General features: G+C 38.0%; 1 long non-coding RNA gene across 7 annotated transcripts in view; it reads right to left on the reverse strand.

Moving 5' to 3' along the window:
• LOC105482226 (uncharacterized) overlaps positions 1–27,997 on the reverse strand; it is a 159,371-nt gene that overhangs the window by 82,934 nt on the left and 48,440 nt on the right. The window contains exons 9-10 of one of the 7 annotated variants that reach the window (XR_011606977.1): positions 23,863–23,953; positions 8,832–10,390 (exon numbers count right to left, since the gene is read on the reverse strand). The exons of 2 other annotated variants lie outside the window; for them this stretch is intronic. This is a non-coding gene — a long non-coding RNA (uncharacterized lncRNA). 4 more of the 7 variants (XR_011606979.1, XR_011606980.1, XR_011606978.1 and 1 more) reach the window with 4 other exon arrangements.

The raw sequence follows: 27,997 nt of genomic DNA on the forward strand, positions 1-27,997 counted from the left end.
CAGTAAAATCTACGTCTTGAAAGTTAAGAATTCCACACTGGGGCAGGAGGGGTGTTTTAAAGCACCAAACATATATTAATTCATTAAAAGAATATATAAATGAGTTTCATCTAAAAATATCCACAGTTGTTAGTTAAAAATTTAAACAGAGATAGCTGTAAGAACAATATAAAATTAAGAGGCTTATCTATTAAGAAAGGAAGACTTCTTCACCCTCTCTTTTCCTATAAAACATGTAATATTAAGTATTTTTTCTTTGTCTTTGAAATGGGTGTAAATCTTTCAAGAAGCTAAATAAGCCTCTTGCCAGCTTTTGACCCAGAAATGTTTTTCTCAAGGACCTAAGAGCCATCTCTTTAAAATGTAAATATCAACGGAGATGGTTTATTCCTGTTTCTCAGTTTCTGTGCAAGAATGGGAGCCTAACATCAGGCATGCACCCCACTCCCAGTTGCAAAACCTCCTTTCATAAAGATAGGAAAAATGAATTTTCCTTTGTATAAAACCAACTAACACAGATGATTACTCCAATTTCCAGGTTAATTTAAGATGAACTATTTAATAAATGCTATAGTCAAGTCCTCTTATTTGAGGACTAGTTATTGTGTATCTTTAAAATATGTATGTTACGGGTTGTATCTCATAGGTTATGTAAAAGAGTAAAATTCCTTTCTATTTTGTAATCTCTTACTAGATTGCCTGTGATGCCCATCACATTCTGATTTAATGCTTATTCAATAATAGAACTGTTTTCTTTCTGTACTACCATCAAGGAAAAGATTTGGGGGTTGGGAAAAGATTTTTCTTTTAATTAGGTATATTACCCCAACATAGCAAAACCCTGTTTTGTAATACATAGATGTTTTCTGCTAATTAATACTATCAATGAAAAAAATCATCACTTTCAAGAATCAGTTGACTTTCTTATACAACCTAATAAAGTAAACAAAAAAAAACTGCAAATCTCATGAAGCACATAAAACCAAATTTCCTGATAGTAATATTTTATTTATCATCTCTTGGAAGTAGAAGATATTTCTCACTTGTATACATAATTTTAGTGTGGTCTCAAGACAAAAGGCTTTTGCTGCCTTATATTTTCTATTAACAATAGACTTGTATGTTCTAGTGAAAAGTGCACAAATTAAAAAGTAGGTTTTTGTCTCAGAGTTTGATTATTTACTGTCAAATACCTTGATTTACTGAGGATATCTAGATTCTGTAATAAAATTCAAAGTAAATTTATGATATACATATTTAATATTTTAAAATATGATAATTGGACTTTAGCATTGAATTTCCCAAGTGGTTATTTCAACTTGAGTAATATTTATTGAGTATTATTCATAATAAATTAAGTAGTATTTTTCATTTCCATGAGACTATTGTTACAGTAGGTAGTCAGGCCAACATAGGGCAGGAAAGGGCACCCCCACACACCAAGAATGTCAGGCAAACATCAGTTCTTGGTCAGGCGAACTGTAGCTCTAAAGTAATAATTGGTCATAGTGGCACTGGCAAAGGCAGTCTCCTAACAGATGGAAAAACCTGAAACTGGTGATAAGCTTTCTGATAAGACCTCAGGAGTTGGGCGAGTAGGCTCAAGCATGTGCACTAAGAGGCAAAATGGTGGAATTTAAGTGGTATATGACCTTACTCTAGGAACACTCGAGAGGTAAGGGAACATGTGAGCATGTGCACAATTTTTGTGAACACTGTGCATGCGGCCCCTCCCAAGCGCTGACAGACCATTGCACATGCAGATAGCCCACCCCAAGGGAAAAATCAGGGGAGAAGTAAACACAAGACCCCAGAAGTGTGCCAACATATAAAACCCCAAGTCAAAAGGTCAAACCGTGCACTTGACTCTCAGGTCACCTGCTTCACTCTCTTCTATATGTACTTAACTTCCTTTCATTCCTGCCCTAAAATTTTAAATACACTTTCACTCCTGCCTTGAATTTGCTTCAGACTCTCATTCTGCCTTATGCACCTCCATCAAATTCTTTCTTCTGAGGAAGCAAAAAGTGAGGTTAGGGCAGACCCATATGGATTTGGTACCACTAACATACTTTGATACTATGTGACTCAGATATGTCCCATTGCTAGCATATTTTGGTGCCACATGATTTAGATACATTCCACAGTAGGTAAGACCCTTCTCTGCCTCACCTTCTTTGACTGGAGGCATTCAACCCCCGTATGTAGTTTTCCTTCTCCCTTTCTGCTCTTCCGCTTACTAACCGACCTTCAGATGGATTCCTCTCAGCCACAGGGGCTCTGCTCTCCCTGGCTCTGCCAGCTCCTAATGGCTTCCCATACACTTTTTGTCCCTGATATGCCCCAGGGCTAAGTTTTTCAGTGGATTTTAAGCAGATTGTCTGCCTGAATAGGGCCTCATTCTGTGACTCTTTAAGGACCCTATCTACTTGCTTTTTATGAGTTACCACCCCTTTGGGAGGGGGGAAAATTCTTCCTTTGCCATTTATGAGTTCTTACCCCAAGCTCTAAGTCCTCTGGAGGTTACTACTTTATATCCAAAGGGCAAATAGACATTTCTGTCTTGAATCCAAAGGCTGCTGTTTTTGTGAGCACAGGAAGGTTTTCCATGAGTGTTCCTCTCACTTTCTCCTGTAGCCTCCATTTGTCTAACCGCTTCCATGCCCTTCTCAATGTGCATCAAGACCTTCAAGCTCCTATTCAAAGGGAGGGAAGCTCAGGCCCCTTGCAACAGTTAACTGAAAAACAGGCTTCTCGTCTAATGGAAGAACATGGAAAGTGGGAATCTGAGAAAGGAGATAATCATTTTGTTGCTAGAATGCTCTGAACAAGAGTCACTACAAGGTCATGGAGACAAGATAGAGGCCTGCCTATATCCTTACCTATATAGGTAAGGCCTGGAGGCATACAGAGTTGTCTGCTATGGGTTGCATCTCTTAGGCTATGTAAAAGAGTGAGGTTCCTTTCTGTCTTTGTAATCTCCCACTGTATTGCCAGTGATGCCCATCAAATTCTGGTTTAATGCTTATTCAATAATAAAACTGTTCTCTTTCTCTATTATCTTTGGGGAGAGGATTGGGGGTTGAGAAAAGATTTTGCTTTTCCTAGCATAGCAAACCCCTGTTTTGTAATATGTGGATGTTTTCTAATAATTAATACTATCAATGAAAAAATTCATCACTTTCAAGAATCAGCTAACTCTCTTATGCAACCTGATAAAGGAAACAAGAAAAATCCAAATCTCATGGAGCTATGCTGGACAGTCAAATCTCATCTGCACTTTTGTCTAGTGTCCTAAGCTCCACTTCTAGTACATAGAGTTGCTTACTTACCACGTTTTTCATCAAAAGTAAAAGTCACTAAGAGTTAACAGTGCAACATGTACTTAAGCCTACTGGAAAAACAGTTTTACACACAAGGTTTGCAAGGAAAGTAAAATGTGCTTTGGTAAAAGATTTTAAGAAAGCATGGGAATGGATTTTTTGCCAAGTTTAGAGGTTTAAAGGATTGTTTTAAGTTAGGTAGGATAAAACTGAAGGTTTAAGCAAGATGTGGAAGCTTTATAAAAGATTAATCTTGTAAGATAAATTCTGTATGTAAACATATTGGCTAAAGTTAAAGGGGTATTATTCAGTTTTTCTATAAATTGAACATTGGAATAAAAGCACAGCACTGTTTTCTTAGAGCCCTGTTCTGCTTGTTTTTTTGTTTTTGTTTTTGTTTTTTAGATGAAGTTTTGCTCTGTCACCCAGGCTGGAGTGCAATGGTGCGATCTCGGCTCACTGCAACCTCCGCCTACTGGGTTCAAGTGATTCTCTTGCCTCAGCCTCCTGAGTAGCTGGGATTATAGGCGTGCACTACCATGCCTGGCTAATTTTTGTGTTTTTAGTAGAGTTGGGGGTTTGCCATGTTGGCCAGGCTGGTGTTGAACTTCTGAAATAAAGTGATCCTCCTTCCCTGGCCTCCCAAAGTGCTATGATTACAGGCATGAGCCGTGGTGCCCAGCCTTGTTCTGCTCTTTAACAGAAAATTGTAGAGGGTTATAAAAGGCTTATGAGAATCTTACCTTATGGTCAAACTGATTAAGATTGGAAGATTTGTCTATAAGGTTTTATTAAGAACTGACTTCGACATCAATAGTACACTAATGCAAAGGTCAAATCTGTCTTTCTTTAGACAGTTTTTGTATAAATGTATTATTGGTATATGTTCCAAAGTTTTGCAAAACTTCTTTAATTCCAATATGACTCAGTATACATTATCAGTAATAATTACAATTGTTATGTTAAATTATCGTGTATTGGAGAGGTAACAAATTTCCTTGTCAATTGTGTCTTTGACTGTGGCTGCCCTTATATATATATGTCATCCATATGTGATTGTTGTCTTGTTTTAACCCTCTTTAAAAGGTGGTTTTATAATCAGCTATAGGGTTAACTGCAGTTTCTGATAACTTTGGACATAGAATAGAGGAAAAACTTTCTGGATTCTCATGGAAAGTTGAAATGTTCATGAATATCAAGCAGAACAGCAGTTAATGGCATGGACTGAACTAATAAAAGACTGAAATAATCATGTTATGATTTTTTGTTTAAAATGTTGCTGATCCTCTGTGTGTTTTTTCAGAGCCAAGAACACTTTTGAGCTATTTACAGCCTTTAACAATTCAGTAAATTATACTCCTATATACAAAACTTAAAGCATTTTTGTTTCTCTCTACCTGATGTCTCCAGAATTTGGAAACTCTTTGTGAGTATTCTTAAATTATGGCAATATAATTATTTGCATAAGTGCAATAACAATCTGTTTTCTTTTGCAACAGGATACAATTCAAGAAACTGGTTATTTTACCAAGGCTTTGACTGGAATGGTATGATTTCCTTTATGGAATCCAATTTGACTTACAGAGTCAATAAAAGTCCCTTGGGAAACCTATCCTCATACCTTGTCTACACGGTTCCTGTACAGGATCCTTGACCTGTGGTAAGTAAAGAATGTCACTTTCTGACAGGCCTAGAAGCCCCAAGTTATCTTGGGACCCCAAGAGGGGAGGAATTTATCCTCTTTTTAAAGTTTACGAAAGTCTGATCTAAGATTCCTTATGGAACAAAGTTCCATCAATGCCAATTTAAAAAGGAACCTATATGGCCAATAATTATTCTTGCTGTGTTTTATGCAAATAATCAGGCCAAGGAAATAAGACTAAAGCTTATTTTGCAAACAAATCAGTTCCATCATTATTTGATTTTAATAAAAATGAGGACTGGAGAGAGAAAAACTATGTTTCAAAACCTATGGTACATTTGTTATTAGATTCTAGTCTCATGAGTTGTTTTTGAGGTTTTGTCTGCAATTTAGACTAACTCTGCTTATCCCTGTGAACGAACCAGTGATCGCTGGCTGCAGCTCAGAAGAAACAAAAGAGATGGGTAATGTAAAAATATTGATCTAGCTTTTCTTCCTCATTTAGGTTTTTGATTCACTAGACTATTTCTCTAACAATTTAAATCTTTTTGTTTACAGTCCTCCTTTATTGCCTTCATAATTAACTTCCATTTTCTACTCTTAGCGCTGCCTTCCCAAGATTAATTTGGGTGATATTAGTATGATTAGAATTTGTACAACCTACTGACAACTTTTTAACAATGAACTTTAGATTTCACTGTGAGATTGAAAGTAAAAAGATCTCTTAAGAAAAATGCCTGCTAGAATTTAGAACATTTGCCCTACCTGGAAAATCTACTATTTTAAACTAATTCTAGATAGACTATCGTTAAAAAACAGAGATTTCTCCTGCCTGTCTTTCCTTTTAAAAACCAAAATTTATTTGCTTCATTTATCTACTTCTTTATATAGGTATTTAGAAATACACTTAAGGAAACTAGAGGGCAAATCGTGGTTTCATTTATGCAAAATGTAGCCTCTATTGATTTTAAAAATAGAGTTATAAATCAAAATTGAAACAAAAATTTATCACAGATTGGTATAAGAAATTTTACAAATTCTTAGAGAAACCAAATCTAAAAACAGCTTTAGAGTTGAATTATGCTGTATTTCAACTCTCTTACCTCTGGTATTCAGTTTACATTAGTAAAATTTAAGTAACTTTTCTAGACCCTGCAAATTAATGGTCTATATTAACCTAATATATTTTTAGAGCGAAATTTATCTTGCTGCTAAGCAGTGTATTATACAACATGGTGAATGTTTACATGTTGGAATTTTTTAATATGTAATTTTACAGCACTACAAATGTTTTTTAAAGAGTCTGGGGACTTGCTCATTTTAAGAGGAAAAGTATTTTTTAGAAATGTTTGTGTCTTTTGAATGTTTTTAATCAACAAGTTTAAACTACCATAGACTATACAGCATGATAAAAATTTAATGCTACATGAATTAATCTTTAAGGGTATATTAAATTGGGCTAATCACACAAACAAAAAAATAAAATAAACTCCAAGAGAGACATGGTTGAAAATGTCTGCACTGTAAGTGTATACAAGGCTCCCTGTGCACAAGTGATAGTCCCCGGAAAGCAAGAGAGAACATAGGGCCCCCACAACTCAAAGTTCAATAGGGCTGGAACCTACACGCATTAGATTGTTGAGAGGCAAGCAATGAGCCTGAAAATATATAGGTGGAAGCTATAGATGGAGCATACAAAGCAGACTACATAACATAAAAGAATGTTCACCTAAGGAGGACAAAAAGCCTTTGGGATTGATATTTCAAAGAGACTGCTATATGCACGATGGACTGGAGGAATGCAGGTGAGGTAAGTGGATGGCTTACAGAGGTTTGGCGGTGGAGATAGAATGAAGTTAATAAGGCTGGGGTGGATTTAGAGGTAGAATTGTCAAGGCCTGAAGAGAGACAGGTTGTGCAGAGTGAGGAGCAGGAAAGAGTCAACAACCAAGGTGATTCTCAGATGTCTGATTTGGACACTGGGTGCATGGTGGTGCCAGTCACTAAGAAAAAAGACATCAAGGAAAGGGCAGTTTGAGTTTGGCATGTGGATAAGCTTTGTGCATGTTGAATTGGAGATACCTGTGAGCCTTCTAAGTAGTGATGTCCGGAAAGAGCTGGATCTGTGAATCTGGAGCTCAGGAGCAGAATCCAAAGGAGATGAAGATGTGGCATCATCAGATGATGGTTGGTGATTGAAATCTCAGGCATGAGTCATATCTCCCCAGAAAAAGGTGTGTTGTCAGAAGATAACTGACCTTGGAATAACCCTGCAGAGCACTGTAAATGTGTGATGATCAGAGAAAGATGGTCCTGTGTCTAAGCCCAGATTTCCTATGGGGAGTGGTGGTGGGGCTGAGGGGTGTGCCATAGCAGGCAGTAAGAATAAGAGAAAAATAAAAGTGAGATAAGAAAGGCAGGAAATCAAACACATGGTGATGTGTTACCTATTTTGCCACAGCCTCAAAGGAAACAGTGCGGTGTATTGTTTATGCAAGACATCTCCAAAGAGATTTTGTGTAACCACTGCCCTTGGAAATAGTCTCTTGGGCAGAGGAAGAGTGTACAGTGTCTCTTCTGGCTCTCTCTTATTTGCTGCCTTTCATTGATCACTCCAGCTCCCTGTGCATTAGCTTTCCTGCATTTCTTGGTTGTGCTAACCAGCCCTTCTAGGCAGCCATCAAGAAAGTAGAAGATTCTGTGGTTGTATTTAGCACTAATCTTAGTAGGAACTTCTAGTACTCCCTCCACAATGGGCACAGCCAAGGCTTCCCGAAGCTTCAGTGCTGGGAGATCTGAGACAGATGGCATTGGGGAGAGATGCAGTCCATGTGGCAGGACCTGGAGTTTTGCAAATGATTAAATGATGTAGCTTTCATCTGGCCTCTCTAGCTAGGAGTCTGGGCAAATGGCTGAATCAGTTTCTAAAATTACATAATGAATTTTCTAAAATGCAAAGTGAAGGCAGGTCTAGCACATCCTGTAAGGAAAACTGAGAGGATAGAAAAGTGGAAGAAAGCAAAATGATGTCACAGTTAGCAAGGAAAGAGTATGTCTAGTGTTCCTGTCAAGTAAAACAAAATAGAAACTGTAGTAGATATGTATGAATTCCCATGCTTCTGGGAATGTAGCTTTCCTGTGGAGAATAATAGCTCCCCTACTTTTAGTTCATTCAGTTTGGTTTGAATGAACTCCACCCAATGGGACTTAGGGTGACCCAGGTACAAGCAATCCACCTGTGAACCCCCAGCCACCCCACACACACTGAGTGCAGGAGAGGCTTGTGAGTCAGTGAGGCCAATGGGACTCCATGCTAGGGATTTTGCTGGAACAACTGGTACAGAGCTGGGAGCCTGGGAGTTTGAAATTTTGTAAACCAATGAATGAATGTCCTTTCTTTGATTACACCAGTTTCAGTTGTGTTTTTCTATTATCCTGCCTTTTCTGTTCCTCCCAACTGCTACAGAGGCAGAGAAGTGTCCACTGGATTTAGTTACAGAGACGCCATGGCCTCAGTGAGGATGGTGTCAGTGGAGTGGCACTGGCAGAAGCTGAGGTGATTCTGGCCAGGCACGGTGGCTCACGCCTATAATCCCAGCGCTTTGGGAGGCCGAGGCTGGCAGATCATGAGGCCAAGAGTTTGAGACCAGCCTAGCCAATATGGTGAAACCCTGTCTCTACTAAAAATACAAACATTACCCAGGCATGGTGATGGGCACCTGTAATCTCAGTTACTCAGGAGGCTGAGGCAGGGGAATTGCTTGAACCCAGGAGGCAGAGGTTGCAGTGAGCAGAGATCACACCACTGCACTCCAGCCTGGACAACAGAGCAAGACTCCGTCTTAAAAAAAAAAAAAAAAAAAGAAGTGGGGATGATTCTCACTACTGCTTTATTATCTTTCTTCAACCCTTAAAATGTTGTTTTATCTACTCATGAGGGGAGGACAATGATTAGAGAAGCAGAAATGACCAACGCAGACTGCATGTTACCTTTGAGCCTTTTGGTTTGGACCTCACCTGGCAGCTGGGGCTACTTCTTCCTGGGTGCCAAAGCACCTCCAGAACACAGAAGATGTCCATTAATTTTTAAAAGTTGCAAGGACTCAATCATAACGAATAGGTTTGATCTGAATTTGTGTTTTTTTCAAGTATCTAATTTTGTACCAGTTGCATAGGTAACTTTTATTAAATACAAAAGGTTCATTTGAGATTCCTGACCCACCTAGACAAGGAGCAGCCCAGAGGAGGTGCTAGATCTACAGTTTCCACAGAAGACAGTGTTCTTCTGATGGCTGAAGAGGCTTATATTTTGGTCGTTGTGCCTCCAGTGCCTCCAGTCACTATCTGTTTTTATGCATCATCATACATATTACTAATAGACTAATAATTGTATAATATTATCAAATGTCTGAGCCTTGTTAAAGCAGAGGCACTGACCGTATACCTATAGAGTGATTTTACTTCTGTTATAGAATGTATGATACCCAATGTTTTATTACAATTAGTTGTAGACTATCTTAGATCATTTTGTGCTGCTATAACAGAATACCTAAGACTGAGTAATTTACAATGAACATAAACTTATTGGCTCACAGTTATGGTGACTGAGGAGTCCAAGATTGAGAGGCCATTATCTGGCAAGGGCTTTCTTGCTGCAACATTCCATGGTGGAAGCGCACAAAGAGAGGGAGGAAAAGCAAGAGAGGGCCAAACACATTTACAACAAAACCCCACTATAACAAAATCAATCCCGAGATAATGGCATTAATCCATTCAAGAGGGCAGAGCCCTCATGACCTAAGCACCTTTTAAAGTTCCCAACTCTCAATAGTATTGCATTGCATTAAACTCTTGCATTGCACTATTTCATTACAACTTAATCAGTTTTCTACACAAGAACTTTTGGGGATACATTCAAACCATGGCATAGGTATTTGTGTCTTTATATTTATTTGTCAGTTTTGTTTAAAACATAGTAAATTTTTTGGAGGCTACAGGATAATTCAATGAGCATCAACTCATGTATATGGCCACAAGGCAATTAAGTGGAGATTTCCTTAAATGCTGGCGTATGGCAGGTAGATATTGGTTTCCAAGTTAGCTACTGGAAGTGCGATCTGAGATACAACATCAGTTTACTTTTTATTTACAGACTTGGTCAATATGGAACAAAATATCAGTCTCGTTTGTATATTTTTAATTAAATAATAATGTGATATGGAATTGATGTGCGAACTAACAGTGATAACTAAAACATTCTTTTGGTGAATATTTTTTCTTTACCATGTACCTTTGTGCTTGGTATTTTTGCAGTGTCTTGGTTGAGCCTTTATGCTTTCTCAAACTCAGAGAATATCTATAGTAAACAATCAAGAGCATATGTTTAAAATTCTTTTGAATATATTTTCTGATTTCCCATCTGCACCTGCAAAAAAATAAATTATTTTCTGAAAGGAAAAGAAAATGCATTTACAAGGTTAATTTCGTGTGGGAAAAGTGGGGTTTTTAGAGCAACTTTAATGTTTTTATTTTTCTTCAACTTACAACTTATGATTTAATTTTATTCACATTTTATATTCAGATTTTCATGATAAAGAGATGCTATGTCATTTTAAAACACCTCTTCATCATCTGAAATGCTGAAGAAAGAGAACTAAGGAATAAAATAGAGAACAGATTTTAAAATCTCATATTGGCTCAATTTCCCTAATCCTCTAATTTCAGCACTAATTAGTAGTGGCACATAACTGTCTTTCTTGTAGAAGGTTTGAAATGAGTATTTACAACAATTTTCGGATTTTCATCTCAGCTCAATAATGTCATCTCATCTCTTTCTTTCTTTCTTTCTTTCTTTCTTTCTTTCTTTCTTTCTTTCTTTCTTTCTTAAGTTGAATCACTTTTGTAATGGAAGTTGGGATCTTCAGTGTTAAGAATAAATACCCAAATGTTCTCTGAACAGAAGTCAGCATTAGCTTGGCTAGCATGTAATCCAAAAGCTCTCCTCTCAATTTTGATCCAGTAACTTTGTCAAAGACACTGCCAGACATATGTAGAACCAACATTACTGCCCAAGAGTAATAAAAGCTTTTTAGAAGGATAAGTAAAATTTCTCATCCAAAAACATTAGGACAAAAATAAAGCTCTAAAACCATCTTTTTACCTTTTCAGTCTATCTATTTACAAAATATATCTGAGAACATTTAAAAGATGTGGGCTATTTGGAAGAATGAGCAGTGGCTCAGTGTGTGCCAAGCCCTTATTCTTTGTGTGGAGTTACCCCATAGAAGTGAGTGAATGTGGAGAATGGCACTACCATTTGGTGAGCAATTCCTATTTGCCCCATCTCCACTAAGCACTTTACACACATTACTTTCTTATGTTATTCTTCCTAGAACATTGAGGGATGACCATTGTACCTTTTTTTAAGAGATGAAAATTGAATCACAATTTCATTACAAGAAATTCAGGTCAAATGCAAAGGATCAAAATTTAGAATATCTTCAGATTTTTCAAAAGTTCATGTAAAAGATAGTTGTGGAAAGATACTTTCAAAATTTGGTAGGCAAAATATCCCTTACTCAGATTACATACCCAGGCAAACTATGAATCAGGTGAGACAGGACATTCTCAAGCAAGAGAGTGGTAAAACAACAACAAAAATAAACAAACAAAAGTCCCACCATTTCTTAAAAGGCTGTGGTCCAACAAAAAGATAAAGTAGAAAAGGAAAAGGAAAGGAAAAACTTACGGGCTTCAGAAAACAGAATATAGAAAAAAACAGAAGGAAGATATTTCTCCACCCCTCTTGAATCTGGACTGGCTGTGACTGTCCTAGGACAATGAAATGGTGACAAAAGTAACACAAGTGGAAGTTTTGAAAGGTTTGCATGCTAGAGCTTCATCCATACTGTTCGTAGGAGTCCTGCCCTCTCACTGTGTAGAAAAGTCTGAGCTTGACTGCCAGGTAATGAAAAACACATGACCCAGTAATGGCCCCAATTAACTTGTCCAGCCAGTTAACTCCAAAAGCAAAGTTTTTAGCTGAAATGCACTCAGACACATGAGTGAATGCAACAAAAGACCAGCAAAAAACCACTTGGCTGAGCACAGCTCAAACTGCTGACCCACAAAATTGTAATAGTGTTGGTTGTTTTAAGCAGTCAAGTATGGCAGTAGCTTTTATGCTAGAAGAGCTAACTGATAATAAAATTGGAAACCAATGTGGCCTGCTATCAAAAGAAAACTTAAAATATATGTCACTGACTTTGAGACCAGGCAACAGACAGAAGCTGAAAAAGCAGTGAGGACATTATTTGCAAAGTTTGAAAAATGGTGAGTGGAGTTCTACAGGAGGAAAACAATTGGCAAAACTTATACCTGCAGCAACTCTGAAAAATGCAAGCACCCAATATGTTTTCAGATTTGCTAAGGAGACCACCAGCCAGAATCTTGAAAGTGCTATTTCAATTCTCTTATGATAAGAGGCAGGAAGAAAGAGATGAGTTAAAGAAAGAATTGTTTCATTTTAACGTAGAATTTAGAGAGAATATAGAAGGCTCAGCATTTACTGGGTTAGAAAATAAAATCTCATGTTCTGCCTCTTCAGCTAGTAAAACATTCTTCATAGTAAATATCAAATCAAAAGTGTGTCTGCAGGCCGGTGTGGTGGCTGACTCTAATCCCAGCACTTTGAGAGGCCGATGCAGGTGGATTACTTGAGGGCAGGAGTTCAAGACTAGCCTTGCTAATGTGGTGAAACTGCTTCTTTACTAAAAATACAAAAATTACCAGGGCGTGGTGGCAGGCACCTGTAGTCCCAGCTACTTGGGAGGCTGAGATATAAGAATCACTTGAACTCAGGAGATGGAGGTTGCAGTGAGCCAAGATCATGCTACTGCATTCCAGCTTGGGTGACAGAGTGAGACTCTGTCTCAAATAAATAAATTTTAAAAAATAAAAATGTGGCTGAAAAGCCAATTGTAAGACCTCTAAAAGAATTAGAGTAGTACTAGAAATACCTTTCAACCAAATGAAAGGACTTCTGAGAAATGTATCCAAGCAAAAGAACTACTACATTTGACCTAAAGGGACTGAAATTATTCATATTTCAGAAAGGATCTCTGAGATCCCAAAATTCCACTTGAAGAAAGAGATTTAGATAGCTGCCCATTAAAAACATGGGCCATTTTTTTTAATAAGGAGAAAATGACATTTCCCAAAAGATACCATAAGCCCAAGAGATGGAGCCAACAGCTATGAATTAGCAATAGATTAGGAAGCTATCAATCTTGAATTAGCAGTAGATTAGGAAGCAATAGATTGGAAGACCACTCCCAGGGAGCAGAACCAAGCTCTAATTAAGGAACATCTGCTACCAATAGAGCAAGGAATTTGGCATATTTGTCTTGCAGGATTTCAAAATTCTTGTGAACCAGTGAATGCCTTTTTTGATTGAGAGTGTCTATTACGGAATGTTATAACTATATGGTAGAGTTTGGCACAGTATGATTTGTATGGAGTATCTATACGCATACAGAGTGTGTGTGTGCTCCCTACCACACACACTCTATGTGCATACAGAGAGTGCATACAGAGAGTGTGTGTGTGTGAGACAAGGTCTTAATTCATTAGTATCTGGATACAAAGGATACATATCTGAGGGGATACTGAGAGCATGGACTTTTGGGGAATCTAAATTGGGGAGCATTTCTTACAAGTGAGAGTAAGGTAAGTTACTGTGGCCAGAAAGTAAACTGTGGTAGATGGCAAAACTATCCACAATGCTTTGTAGCTCTGACATCAAATGTTGAATCTTCCTCTACCTCCATGGGTCTGGTCTGATCTTATTACTGTTTTGGCTAATGGAATAGAAATAAATATTATGCAAGCAAATAATGGAAATAGTGCAGGTGCATTGGGGATTCCTCTCTTGCTGCTTTTGAGTCTGTATGAAGAAGTCTGAGCTAGCCTGCTGGTTAACCAGAAATGTGTGGTATAATCACCGCCTTTGCCCCAGCTGAACAGTCAGCCCCAGGAAGCCCTAGAAGCTGCACCATCTAGCTGACAGGCAGCTACTGAAGACATATACATAATCAGAGATTTCAGAGAAAGCCAGCTAAAGAACCACCCAGTTGAGCCGAGACCAATCTGCTGACCCATGGGTCACAAGCTAAATAAATGACTGATTGGGGGTCCTTTGTTGCACAAAAATTGCTAACTGATAAACTCACCACACACTATTTGCTTATGAATCACTTATTCTATAGTTTAGAAAGTGACACATTACTCACTCACTCCTCTCCTTTATGCTTACTGGCAACACTTTAATTTGAACCTGCCCCAGTTTCAATGGGCATATTTTTAAGTGCCAGGATATACTGCATATTTATGCTGGAGCATGTCTGTGGTTCTTCAACGTTTTTAGAAAAGAGCAATAATGCTTTGATAGGTAAAAATTCAGAATCCAAATCTATTTGAAAGACCAATTTCCATTTATTCCCCCCTCTATGAGGATATTCATCATTATTCCAACCCCTCACATCTGTTGTGTTTAAAAATCATTTTAATCTGTGTGGAATCTCTTTGACAATGGACTTCACTATGCCAAGATCACAAAATTAAATTAGTACTACAGCCAAGAGTTAACACGAGGGCCATTCATTCCACTTAACCTCCCCATCCCTACTGATTTACTTAAATGTCTCTCCCATCCCCATGAGTGGCAATGATCTGTTTTGTGAGGCTTTGCCTTCATGCTACCTCCTGTCCGTTATAACAAAGGGAGGCTGGAGTTACACAGATTTATTTGGGTTTAGATATTTGCTCTGGCACTTACCTGTTGTGTGTCAGCATGATTATATGTACCTCATTATATTTTATAAGGATTAAATGGGATAATCCATGAAAAATACCTTAGGGCTTTCCATGTATTAAACTCTCTATTTTAAAAAAAAAAAGATTTATGTGACTGAGAGGTAATAACATCTCTACTTTTTCTGTCATTGTAACAAGGGGTTTATAAGACTGAGGTGCTCCAGCAGGGTTCATTGAACTGGACAAAGATGAGGGCTGCTTCTTGGTCATTGTGTAATCTCTTTAGCATATGCTATTGTTTGGTTGAAGGGTGGGAACAGATTTGACCATGCAGTAGGTTGCATCCTCTCTGTGTAGCTGAACATCACAGGGAGGTATGCCTGTTTAGCTTACATGGAGCCACTCCTGAGAGAGCATCATGCTCTGGGAGGCAACAGGGTTTTCTGGATTAGCATAGGATTGGGAATCATGGGACTTGAGCGTCATGCCACCAAGTTCCAGTGCTAATTTGATCAGTGACCTTGGGCAAAACACTTTCCTCCTTTTCTTTTTATTAGAAAGAAACAATTGATCTTATGACCACATCACAAAGATGTAGTGAAGATGAATGTAGACTGTCTGGAGCAGCTTCAGAGGGAAAAACCACAGGGTACATAATTAGTTTTATAATCTATAATTAAGTCTATAAATAGTGAAGAGGTATCCACATCTGAATGATACAATTAAAAATTAGACTTTTATCATTCTAAGGAAAATGAAGACCAATTATTTGGTAATATTAGTAGAGTTGGCAAACTGAAAATAACAAAGATCGTGGCCTGAACACAGCCTTAATGCATCTGGACTCTGTAGATAAGATAAAGCTCCTAGTGGAGACTATAACATACACATCTGAAGGCAAATGATGGTTAGATAAACATCAGCAAGATATTAGAATAGAATTCTCCAAAATTCATCCTACTGCAGAAACATCCATTTGAGTAACTATCCATGCACAAAAATATTTTCACAAGGGCTAGGGAAATGAGGTGAGAGATTACACACCTAGGTATAGCATGAAAATAAGAAGAGACAGAAAATACCCAACATTTGAAGGAAAGAGAAATAAGTTATCATTGACCTTTGCTTCAGACCCCAACACTTGGAGCCACCTCAGTAAAACCCAGCACTGGGCATGCGCCCACAGCCCCAGGCTCTAGGTTAGTATCTGTAGACTGAGCATCCAAGCCTGCCCTTATGCCAAGCAGGATCCCATGGCCTCAAGCTTCAGGCCTGCCTAGTAAACTCAGTCTCCATCTCCTTAATGTTGACCGTAGGCCAGCTCTCACATAATAAGGTTCTAGGCCCATTCTAGGCAATACCAGGCTGGCCCCAGCAGTCCTGGACTCCAGGCAACTCCAAGCCCTGGGCTGGTCCCCATGATCCCAGCCTCCACAGCCCTAGTCAACAGGCTGGCACCTATGAACCCAGACACCAGGCCAGACCCTGCAGAAACAGAAAATAGGCCAATTCAGCACAAAACCAGGCCCTGTGGCCCCAGGACTCAAGGATACCCTAGCAGCAAGTCAACACTGCTGGCCTCTAATACCAGGTGGGCACCTGCAGACATGGCTTCCAGGCCTGACCAGTGCTAGGCCAGTCCTCACAGCCCCACTGTCCACATTGGCCCCTGCAGCCTCACACATCAGCAGACCCAGGGTTCAGGATGGTCTTAGCAGACCCCAGGATTGGATTGATCGCCACAGACCCAGGCTGCAGGACTGCCCCTGTATACCCAAATTCCAGACTGGTCCCCAAGGACCCAGGACCCAAGCCAACCCTTAAGGACCTAGCCTGTAGAACAGCATTTGCAGATCCAGTCTCCAGGCCAGCACTAATGGACACTAGCTCCAGGCCAATCCCCGCAACCCCATGCTACAGGCCAACCCCAGTCACTCCAGACACCAGGCAAGCACCTAAAATCCTAGGTTACAGACCAGCCCATTTGGACCCAGATTCTATGCCAGCTCCAGCACCAGACCAGCCCAGGCCACAGGTCAGTCCCTGTGCCCCCTGACTTGAGAGGATTCAGAGGCCAGGCCTGCTCCAGGAGATCCAGGACCCAAGCCCACCCAGTACATTCAGTGCCAGGCTGGACCCTATGGACTGAGGCTCCAAGACCACCCCATGTGAAAGCAGACTCCAAGCCAGCACGTGTAGACTCAGGGCCCAGGTCCATTCCAGTGATCCCAGGCACTAGGCCCATCCCAGATCTTGGTCAGTCCCTGCAGACTCAGAATTAAGGCCCATCCCTGCACCAGTTTAGTCCCTGTGAAACCAGGGTCCAGGTCCATCTCCACACACTCAATTAACAGGTCTACCTTAGTGGATCCAGGCTTCAGCCTCAATTCTGCAGACTCAGACATCAGGCCACCTACCTGCTGACCCAGGCTCGAGGTCAGCCTGACTGAGGACTCCAGCAGTAAACTCACCTTTGGACTATACCAGACAACCTGTCCAGAATCTCTGGACAGGCTGACTAGCAAAGGGCTTTCCTAGACAAAGCCGCTCTTCAACTTCAAACACTGAAATAAGTCCCTACTTCTTCCAAAAGTGCAGACATTAATGTAAGGCAACAAGAAATATGAAAATCCAAGGAGACATAACACCACCAAAAGAACAATAATCTCACAATAATTGACTCCAAAAGAAATGAAGATAAACAAATTGCCTGATAGATAACTAAAAATAATTGTTTTAAGAAAGCTTAATAACCTGAAAAAAATCAGAGAAATAATTAACTGAAATTAGAAAAAGAATAAATGACCAAAATAAGATATTTAACAGAGAGATTGAAATTATTTTTTTAAAAAACTAAACAGACATTCTGAAGCTGGAAAATACAATGAATGAAATTTTAAAATGCAATAGAGAGAATCAATAGCAGAACTGATCAAACAAAAGAAAGAATTTGCGAACGTGAAAGATTGAAAATATGCAGTTAGAGGAGAAAAAAAGAATGAAAAAATATGAAGAAAGCTTATGGGATGTATAGGACAGTATCAAATGGGCAAGTGTTAGAATAATAAGACTATGTAAAAGAGAAAAGAAAGACAATGTAGAAACCTTATTTAAAGAAATAAGAGCAGAAAACTTTCCAAATTTTGGAGAGGAATATAAATAGTACAGGTGTAGAAAGGTCAAAGTCCTCCAATCAAATTCAATCCGAACAAGACTATACAAAGACATGTTATAGTCAAGCTATCAAAAAACAAAGACAAAGAGAAAATCCTGAAAGCAGTGAGAAAAATGATGCAAATAATATTTAATGAAATTCCAGTAAGAAGAACGTAAAATTTCTCAGAAGAGATCTTATAGGCCAGGAGAAACTGCGATGATATATACAAAATGATGAAGTAAAAATAGTAATTAAACCGCCAACTAAGAACCCTATATCCAAAAATATATAAATTTCTTCTTCATTTCTTCTTCAGAGGAAGATCATGGCTCAAACACAGCCTTAATGCATCTGGACTCTGTAGTAAGATAAACCTTCTGGTGGAGACTGTGACAGGCACATCTGATGGCAAAAGATGGTCAGATAAACATCAGCAAGATGTTAGAACAGAATTCTTCAGAATTCATCCCACTACAGAAAGTTTAAAAAGCAATAGAGAGCATCAACAGCAGAATTTATTAAGCAAAAGAACCTATTTGTGAATTTGAAAGACTGAATGTCTTCTTCAGAAATAAAGAAGACAACAAAACTCCCACACAAGCAAAAGCTATTTTCTCTAGCTGATTCAGTTCCTCCTCACCAGCCACGACTTCCCTAGGCTGAGACCAAGAGGGTGAGGGAGATGTAAACTTAGCAGTCTCCCAGGTTATTTCAAATAGTTTACTGATGTAGAGTCTCACTCTAACAGACCTGTTCCTCCCCTTTTACCCTCTTGATTGCCCAGACGGCTGTTAGCAGTAGGAAAAGCTTCTTACCCTCCTGATATCAGGATGAAGAAAGGGATCTTAGGTCTCATAGGAGGTCTTGGGCTCATCTCTTCTGTACCAAGTCTTTGATACTCACTGTCTGTTGACTATGTATGTTAAAATCTGGTTTATCCAGTCTTAAAGAAGGCATTCTGCCTGTGTTCCTGCTCAAATCCTGGCTTTTGTAGCTCCAGATGTGTTTGCTCAGCCAGGCCATGTTTCTGGGAGGCCAGCACCTTTCATGGCTGAGTAGGTCTCTCTCCAACTCTCATCACTATATTTCACCCACCAAGGTAATTGTGTGAGCCTTGAGAGACCTGTCCATCAACCCTTCTATTCAGGGTCATTTTACTTGTGCCAACAGGAGCCCCTCTAAAAGCTCCCCAGCGCTTAAACCATCCCTTCTCTCAAAGGAAACAACAACTTCTGATCCTTTCCATGCTATACAAGAGTCCAGACTAGGTGAAGAGCACTTAACGCTGTCCCCTCCTTACCCAGACATACTGAGCTGCCATATTTACTCACTGTGGTTTCTACAAATCATGACCTTGGTCCTCAGCCTTACCGGCTGAAAACACAATGAGAGATGGTAAAATGTACCTTGGTTCTCAGAATTTCCCACAGTGTTCTCAGCATTTCCAGACTTCATCTTTCCCATTCCCTAGCCAGGGCTGAGTTTTACAACATTTTTCTCTATTTCTTTGAAATAAGTATTTCTTTTAGACATACCAACCACTCCTAAACTAGTTGTAACATAATCCTTGTTTTCACTGTTTTTATTCTCTTTCCCTTTAAAATTCTTTTTCTTTACTACTTTCCTCACAAGAGTCATCGTTTCCTTCTACCCTTCAGGTGGACCTGGTTTACAATAGTCTTAAAAGTCCACATATCTGGTCTTCAGATTGAAGAGTATACACACACAGGTAATATTTAATGGGCTGGGCTCTTCTTCATGCTGGAGATAGAGCAGTTAACAGATCACTCAAAGCCCCTGCCTTCATAGAGCATGTCTTCTAGTAGATAACCAAACACTGATTTATTTATATTGATCAAATAATGGAAATTATTATCCCCTACATTTCTGTAAAATATGCCAAGCACTGAAAAACATGTGTATGTGTATGTTTGGAGGAATGCTCAGTAATGGATAACTCTTGCCTTCAAAGAATTTCTATATTCAACTATGAAAACCAGAAGTAAGTAGACTGATACCCTGATAGATCAATAGATAAAGACAAAGGTATGAGAATTTTAATAGTCATGTGGAGCAACATGCATGTGCCTAACGGGAATTGCAATTAGTAGAAATAGAATGAGTTTCTGATTATTTGGATAATTCCCTTCACTTCACTATACTCTATGTACCCTATATTTGACATTATATACCTACACACTCCACTTTACCTCCTTTTATAATGGATGAACTTCCTTTGTCCTTGTCTCAGGCCAGCTCCCTAACTTTTCTAATGGATACCATTTTGTTACCGAGTCCAAGCCCATTGCTTCTACGATCATGGTCTGTCTTCATAAATTATCTTTTTTGTTGTTTCTTTTTATTGCATTTCTGTGAGCATGCAAAAGCAACACGGTTGCTCCTATCTTAGACAAATAAATGACTTAATGTCAGAGTGTCACAGAATTCAGTCCTGGGTCCTTTGCCCTTCTCTTACTACCCTCAAGCCCAAAAGTGGTTTTATCCAGCATTTGGTTTTGAATGCTGTCTATAGGCTGTTGACTCCAAAGCATGCATCTCTAAGCTCAGCTCTTCCCTGAGCTCTAGAGTTGGGCATCCTTATTTAGGTGTCTGATAAGACAGGTGGAAATGAACATGTTCAAAATAGAATTTGTAATTTTTTTCCCACTGGCTCTTTTTTGGTGTATTAGGAGATTCTTGGTCAGAATTCCCATTGTTAGAATTAAAATCCTTTAATTCACACAATGTACTTAAATGCTGATTTTTTCCTCACCTGGGAAAAAGGTGAAAAGAACAAACTGACCTTTGATTAAAAGAGGATTCACCAAAAATAAATGAAGTTTAAGCTTCAGGTCATCACGCTGCACAGGCCCTTTACAAGGTGTTGGGAAGGTCCATGTGCTTTTGTAAAATTTTCGAGAGTCCAATATTTTAACTATGTTAGATTTAGAACTCTGTTTCATTGCATTCATACTTCCTTTCAGTCACGTTTCCTCTCGTGGCAGATGGCATGAAAGAAGGCGCTGGTCTATGGGGAAGTTGGGGTGGTGATACAATTATTGTGGTTGAGTGGCATTTATTTATGTAATTCACAGACATTTCTAAGTTCTGTTAAATTACTATGTTCTTTCAACATAGAAATGACTTCCAGAATTTTTCCCCTTTGCCTGAAATTCTCTTCTCTTCCCCCTCATTATCTTACAGTCTTCCTCTAGCAAATTTCCTTTCCTGAAGAAGGTCTCCCCTGACAAGAATTACACAAGGGTTTCCCTCCCCTTACATTGTTTTATTTTTCTTCATCACACATATATCTATCACAAATAATATCACTCTTTTTTTTGTTCAGTTTTGTCTCCTTCACTAGAAATTAAACTTCCAGAAGTCATGGTGTTTGTCTTTTTCCTTGGTATGTTCCCAATATTTTGCAATCAGCCAAACCTGAGTAAATAATTAATGAATGAACAAAATTATATCCTTAAATATTTTATAGTGTAAATTTTAATAATTTCTAAAATAAAAACCTAGTGGAATAACTGGCAAGATGGCAAAATAGAAGTCTGCAGATCTCCTCCCCAACAAACACCAATTTCGACAGCTATACAAGGATGAGAGTACTTTTGAGGGAGAAAAGGAGGCCGGTAGAGAGATGCCAGCACCTTATAGATGTCTATTCTAATCTATGAATAGACACATTGAAGAGGGTAAGAGAACAGTTTCACTATATCCTCATCACCCCTCCACCAAAGCAGCACAGCTCAGTGCTGTGCCAGGAGACCCTCTTTGCCTTTAATTTACCTCACAGGTGAAAGTGAAAGTATAATGAGCACCCTGTCTCCCTAGCCATTTGGGACACTATTGAGGAGGCCAGCATCTGTCTTATCCCATCCAGAAAACTGAGAGAATTGGGATTACTCAATAATTTGCAGGCAGCTAGGAGAAGAAAAACTGAATAGGCACTCAGAGCAATGGAACACAGAACTCAATAAAGTGTTGTGGTTTCTACTAACCACTTCGCAAACTCCACCAAGAGTCCAGACCACCAACCTCATAACGCAAGTTAACTACAGACCCCAGGTGGTCTACATGTGCCCCTAGCACTCTGCATGCCCCTCCTTTTCATAAGCAGAACCCTTTGTGCTCCCCTGAAGACAGTATATGTGAGTCTCCAAAAATCATACACAATACACAGACACCTAGATCAAACTCTACTAAATTCGGGAAAAGCACCTGACCTTGAACTCTTCAGGGCACTTCCTTAGGGGGGAAAAAAGCAACTGACTTTGTGGGATGGAGATAAGGCATATGATACCAGTACTTTCTCCCCAAAAGGGACAAAGAAAAATGGAGTGGGGCATCCATAGAAAAGATCTGAGAGACCCCCACAATGCCTAAGTGGGATGACTGATGAAGATTTTTCACTCTCAAAGCCAGTCAGTAAAAACTGAATGAAGTGATTGCTTCTTGAAATGCAAAGAAGCAACTCAAGATTTCAAGAAACAACAACAAAAAATTTAACATGACACCACCAAAGAAATGGAATAATGTTTTAATAACTGACCCCAAAGAAATATATATCTACAAATTACCTGACAAATAATTCAAAATAATGGTTTTAAGGAAGCTCAGCAAGCTCCAAGAGAACACAGATAGACAACTCAATGTTATCACAAAAACAATACACAAACAAATGAGACATTCAACTAATAGATACAAATCATAAAAAGGATATGAACAGTAATTCTGGAGCTGACAACTACAGTGAATAAAATCCAAAATGGAGCAGAGAGCTTCAAAGGAAGCTTTCAAACATCTCAATAGTAGGTCTTTCCCTAATCAAGCAAAAGAAAAAAATCTATGAACTCAAAGACAGGTTACTTGAAATCAGTCAGATGGAAAAAAAAAAAAATCAAAGAGTGTATAAATAAAAACCTATGTGGTTTGTGGGATACCATCAAAGGAACCAATGCATGTATTCAGAAATTCCAAGAAAAGAGCAGAAATCTTTTTTAAAGAAATAATGGCTAAAAAATCTCAAACGCCCAGCTATTCTTTGTATTATTAGTAGAATCGGGGTTTCGCCATGTTGACCCAGGTGGTCTCAAACTCCTGACCTCAGGTGATCTGCCCACCTCGGACTCCCAAAGTGCTAAGATTACAGGAATGAGCCACCATGCCTGGCCAAGCTTTTTTTAAATCAATATTTTGACTTATTTATCTTAGATTTTGAAAATTTCTTTGTGATTAAGATTTATTGCTAGAAAATTATTGTATTCCTTTGGAGGTGTCATATTTTCTTGCTTTTTTGTGCTTCCTGTGTCTTTACACTGATATCTGTTCATCTAGTGTAATAGTCAGTTTTCCCTATTTTTGAATTTACTTTCATAGGGGAGGACTTTTTCCTTAAAATGTATGCCCCACAAAAGATTCATTTCAGGGTTAATTCCATTTTCAAGCCCTCTGAATAGCCACCTCAAAATATGCTAAAGAAAGACATTTTGGCATGAAATATTTTTATTTCCTTCAACTGCATGACCTCATTTACATGCGGCATCTTAAGAAGTTAAACTCACAAAAGTTGACATTAAAATGGTGATTACTAGGAGCTGGGGCTTAAAAGCTGCAAAGTTTTTGATCTACCTGATCAATAAGACTATAGTTCATAATATTGTATTATATTCTTGAAATTTGCTAGTATAATAGATCTTACATGTTCTCACCACAAATAGAAAATTATAACTATGTGAGCTGAAGAATATATTTATTATTTTGATTTCTGCAATCATTTCACAATAATATACGTATTAAAACATCATATTTTACAACTGAAATTTATATAATTTTATTTGTCAGTTATACCTCAATGAAGCTGGAAATAAATATCTATTTGAAATTTGCAATAAAATACAGAAATCATATTTCAAACTTACATATTAACTAGTTTGTGAGCTGTCAGAGAAGAACTTGAGACCAGAACTGTCTTCTTACTTCCTGTCCCATTATTTCTATCACTTGAGCTGTCTTCCTCAGTAACATAAAAACAAAAATGTGTATATTAGAGGTTCCATACATCTTAAGAGATCTAAACCAATAATTAAATTTATTGCTAAGTCAACACATGACCCTAATGGATATTGATGCATGCAGTACAATTTGTTTAAAAATAAACGTAGGAAAAGGAAGATGAGAGAATGGAGAGTTTCAGTTTACTGTTATTTTTATTTTTTTAATTTTTAAATTAATGGTACACAGCTGTCAATACCCATATTATTAATACCTATTTTTCAGTAAATCTACAAAAAGTTTCCTTTAATGTGTACATATAGTCATTATTTTTGTAGAATTGTTGTATAAAAGAAAAAAATTAGCATAAGTACCATAATTGTACATTACTTTTATACTCTATCTGCCTACAAATTTTAGACTGTGCTCCTCAATAGCAAGAAACAGAAAAAGTTAAGAAGTGGCATTTACATTCTAACTTTAATCTTTAACTAATTCTATTTATGTCATAGCAGAATCTGAATCCATTATAATGCAGCTATAATCTTTCTTAATTCATACTTTTTTATTTTAGGGAAATGTGTTGTCTTATATATATTTATGCAAAGAGTAAAATCATGCTGGCATGTACACACACACAACGAAAGATAGGCGAGAGAAAAGATAGACATTGCAAAGCTATATCAAATGGCGTAAGTGACTTCACGTTATATTTTCCCTGGCTTTTTCTATTCCACCGGATGAATGACTGTCATTTTGCATTTATCAGTCTGAGCCAGTGACATGGTGAGGCCTGTATTGTGATGGATGAAACTGTCAGAACCCACTGAGTATTTAGATATTGCACCAATGAATTATATTTACAAAGGGCTGCATTATAGAAAAGTGTGATTGCTCTCTTCTATGACTATTATTTGTGGTGTTAAGGATATGCACTCATAGTCAAAGAACAATGATGCATTTTCCCTTTTCTCAACCTATCATCTCTTTTGTGCCTCTTAGCTACCATTGAAGCAAACCCCAAAGCTTTTGTCCATGAGCTTTTAGTCTAAGGATGAAATATTTCTTCTTTGCTTAACTTCAAACAATCAATATAGCAAAGGCAAGGCACTTGGCACTCAAATTTATCATGCCATATTTTGCAGATGGGAAGAATAAACCACCATACCTTACTAGAAAACTAGCCTTATGAAGACTTGGAATAAATACACTGCCTCATTTTTTCTCACTGTGATATTTCCAATAGAAGCATTTTTAATAAATAAACTAACTGCATACACCTTGTCAAAGGTGGATTCAAGAAGTCTATCTTTTGCTCTTAGGATGGCTGTTCTTTGTTATTCACATGAGACTGATGAGAGCCAGTCTTTTTAAGTGGCAGAATATGGCACACATGCTTGCAATCTCAAGCTTTTTCCTCCTACTATATTTCAAAGAGTTACACAGGATCACAAATATTATCTCCAAGAAATTTCTTTCCCAAAATTGTGCCTAGAAGAGTAGTGGCATTTTACACTTAAGTTGTATATTTATAGAAACATTTTAATCTTTTGACCTGCTTAAAAAACAAACAAAATAATAGTAATCATGCTGCTTAGTCCTTTAACAACATATGTCTATATGAAGAGCAACAAATTACTGTGAATTCTTGTACTATAGATAATATAGTTGCCAGTTGTGCCATTTTGTCTGGATAGAGTGCATGGTTCTTTCTAATATTACCCTGATTTCCTTTGGGAAGAGTGACTCTAAGTGTCTGCTTTTCACTGCAGAAGCACAAGCCAAATAAAACTGATCTTTTCTTTCTCTGCACATTTCCACTATTTGACCAAATGATCCCTACCTCCTGGGAATTTTCATCTTAACCAAGTTAGGTGGTGGGAGGGGGAGGTTGGGGGTATTTCATCATTCTTATAGACAGTGGGGATTCCTGCCCAGGCTGTTGTAAATGGTTAGAGACGGTTATTGTGCTTCTTGTTTCCTGTTTCTTGTTATATGCTTGTATGTTTCCTTCTGTTTCTCTATTGGCTTCTTCCTGTATTCAAACCTGGTATGTTACTTCATATTAATTCTACGAATCTCCACATATGTGATCACACACACACACACACACACACCCCTACAAACACACACCAATATGCTTTCTCACAAGCAAATCCCTCTTGCTCAAGTCGAGTTCATTTCTGGTTTTTGTGGCAAAGAACCCTAAGTGGTACTAAATTGTGATTCCAAATCTTATGGAAAAGGTGGTAACCAAAATCCTAGTGGGATGTGTATTCGGCCCAGTCTTCAAAAAATGAATATTCACAGTTAAGTTTGTGAATAATGAAGGTGTGGCATGACAGGTGTTAGAGAGTATAAGAGTTCGTGCAACATCTGAGAAATATAATCATGTTTTCTTTGACACTTTCATTTTTATATAAACTGTTTTAGTATGCTGCCTTCATTCTCAAAAATTTGAAATGTTGAATATGTGTGGTAAATATGTAGTGGGCTCAACCAAAACAAGACAAAATACAATTAGGCTTCCTCATATCCCACATATCTTGGTGAACTGAGGTTTTTATTCTTATTTTGGTGTGGGGGCAGGGCGTGAGATCCTTTGTACTTTTAAGAAACTTATTTATGACCAAGAACATTCTGTTATTGCAAAGTGGTTTAAGATCAAACTGTGTAAAACTAAAATTTTAGTGCCAAGATTTTATTGACTTGATAGTACTGATAAGCACATGCAATAGTAGAAGTTTGTCCAAATTGTTAAAATATTTTCTAAAAACATGTGCTCAGTGAAATGATAACTCTAAAAGCTGATGTGGGCTTAAAACATTCTGTTCATCTCTGAGTGATGAAAATCTATTCATATTGAAAACTACTCAGTATATTTCTGTATTAGCATGGATACTTTATATCACACACAACAATAAAATCAACTTACTTAAACAATAAATAAGAATGTATAGCTTATATAAGTGAAATGTACAGAGGTAAGTCTATTGTTAGACACGGCTTGACTATTAGAATTATGATGCTATTTGCCTTTAGGTCAAGCTTCTCCAACCCACAGCCCACAGGCCACATGTAGCCTAGGACAACTTGGACATGCCACAACACAAATTTGCCACACACATTTTATGTGTGTCCTAAGACAACTCTTCTTCCATTGTGGACCAGGGAAGCCAAAAGATTGGACACCCCTGCTGTAAGTCTGTTTAATTCTCTTGGGTTTTTTATTTGTGTTGCTATTACTAAAAATTGATGCACCAGTCCCAGCCCTCACATCTATACACTATGTCATTGGGATAAGGGTAATGTGCCTATGTCCCACAATTCTAAGCAAAAGTTTGGAGGTTAATTTCAATTCAATTGAATTACATCACATGTCTAACCCTGAAGCAAACACTGTAGCCAGAGCAATAAAATCTACTTCTTGGAAAATCCTACAACACTTGCTCCACTCCCGCAGCAATGGTAGATGGGCACAGCTTCCGCAGAAGCACATGAATCCTCAAAAGAAAATCAGGACTGTTGGAAAGGGTAAGGGAGGAAAGACAGTTTCACAGGCAACCAATAATTATCCAGTCATCCTCTATCATATTGCTATTGTAAGAGAATAATAATGACATCTAAAAGTTTCATGTAAACTTTATCTTCACCATCCATCACTTTGTAAACAGGGCTTATAATACCAGCCAACAAAAAATGTGCCTCATGATGAGGTAGACTGGCAGAAGCTCATTATGGTAAGGATCTGTTTTTTAATATTTTCAGAATATTTTAGTTAATTTTACTCAATATCTAGATCATCACATTCAGAAACGTGAATTACTCAACACAACCTTTCTCTTTCTTTTTCATCCTTGCTAAGCAACTTTTGTAAATATATCTTACCTGAATTTAGAATACCCTAGTTTTCAAAGTCTGAAATGCAAAACAAATTAACTTAGTTCATAAGGATAACTGATCAACGAGTTACTTTATGATAATGATTGAAATTTTAATACATATTGTCTTAAATTCTTTTTTTCCCTTCTTTTCACTTCTTTTAGCAGTATTATAACACTT

Source organism: Macaca nemestrina, chromosome 8 (assembly GCF_043159975.1).
Source record: "Macaca nemestrina isolate mMacNem1 chromosome 8, mMacNem.hap1, whole genome shotgun sequence".
In the NCBI taxonomy this organism is placed as follows: Eukaryota; Metazoa; Chordata; class Mammalia; order Primates; family Cercopithecidae; genus Macaca; species Macaca nemestrina.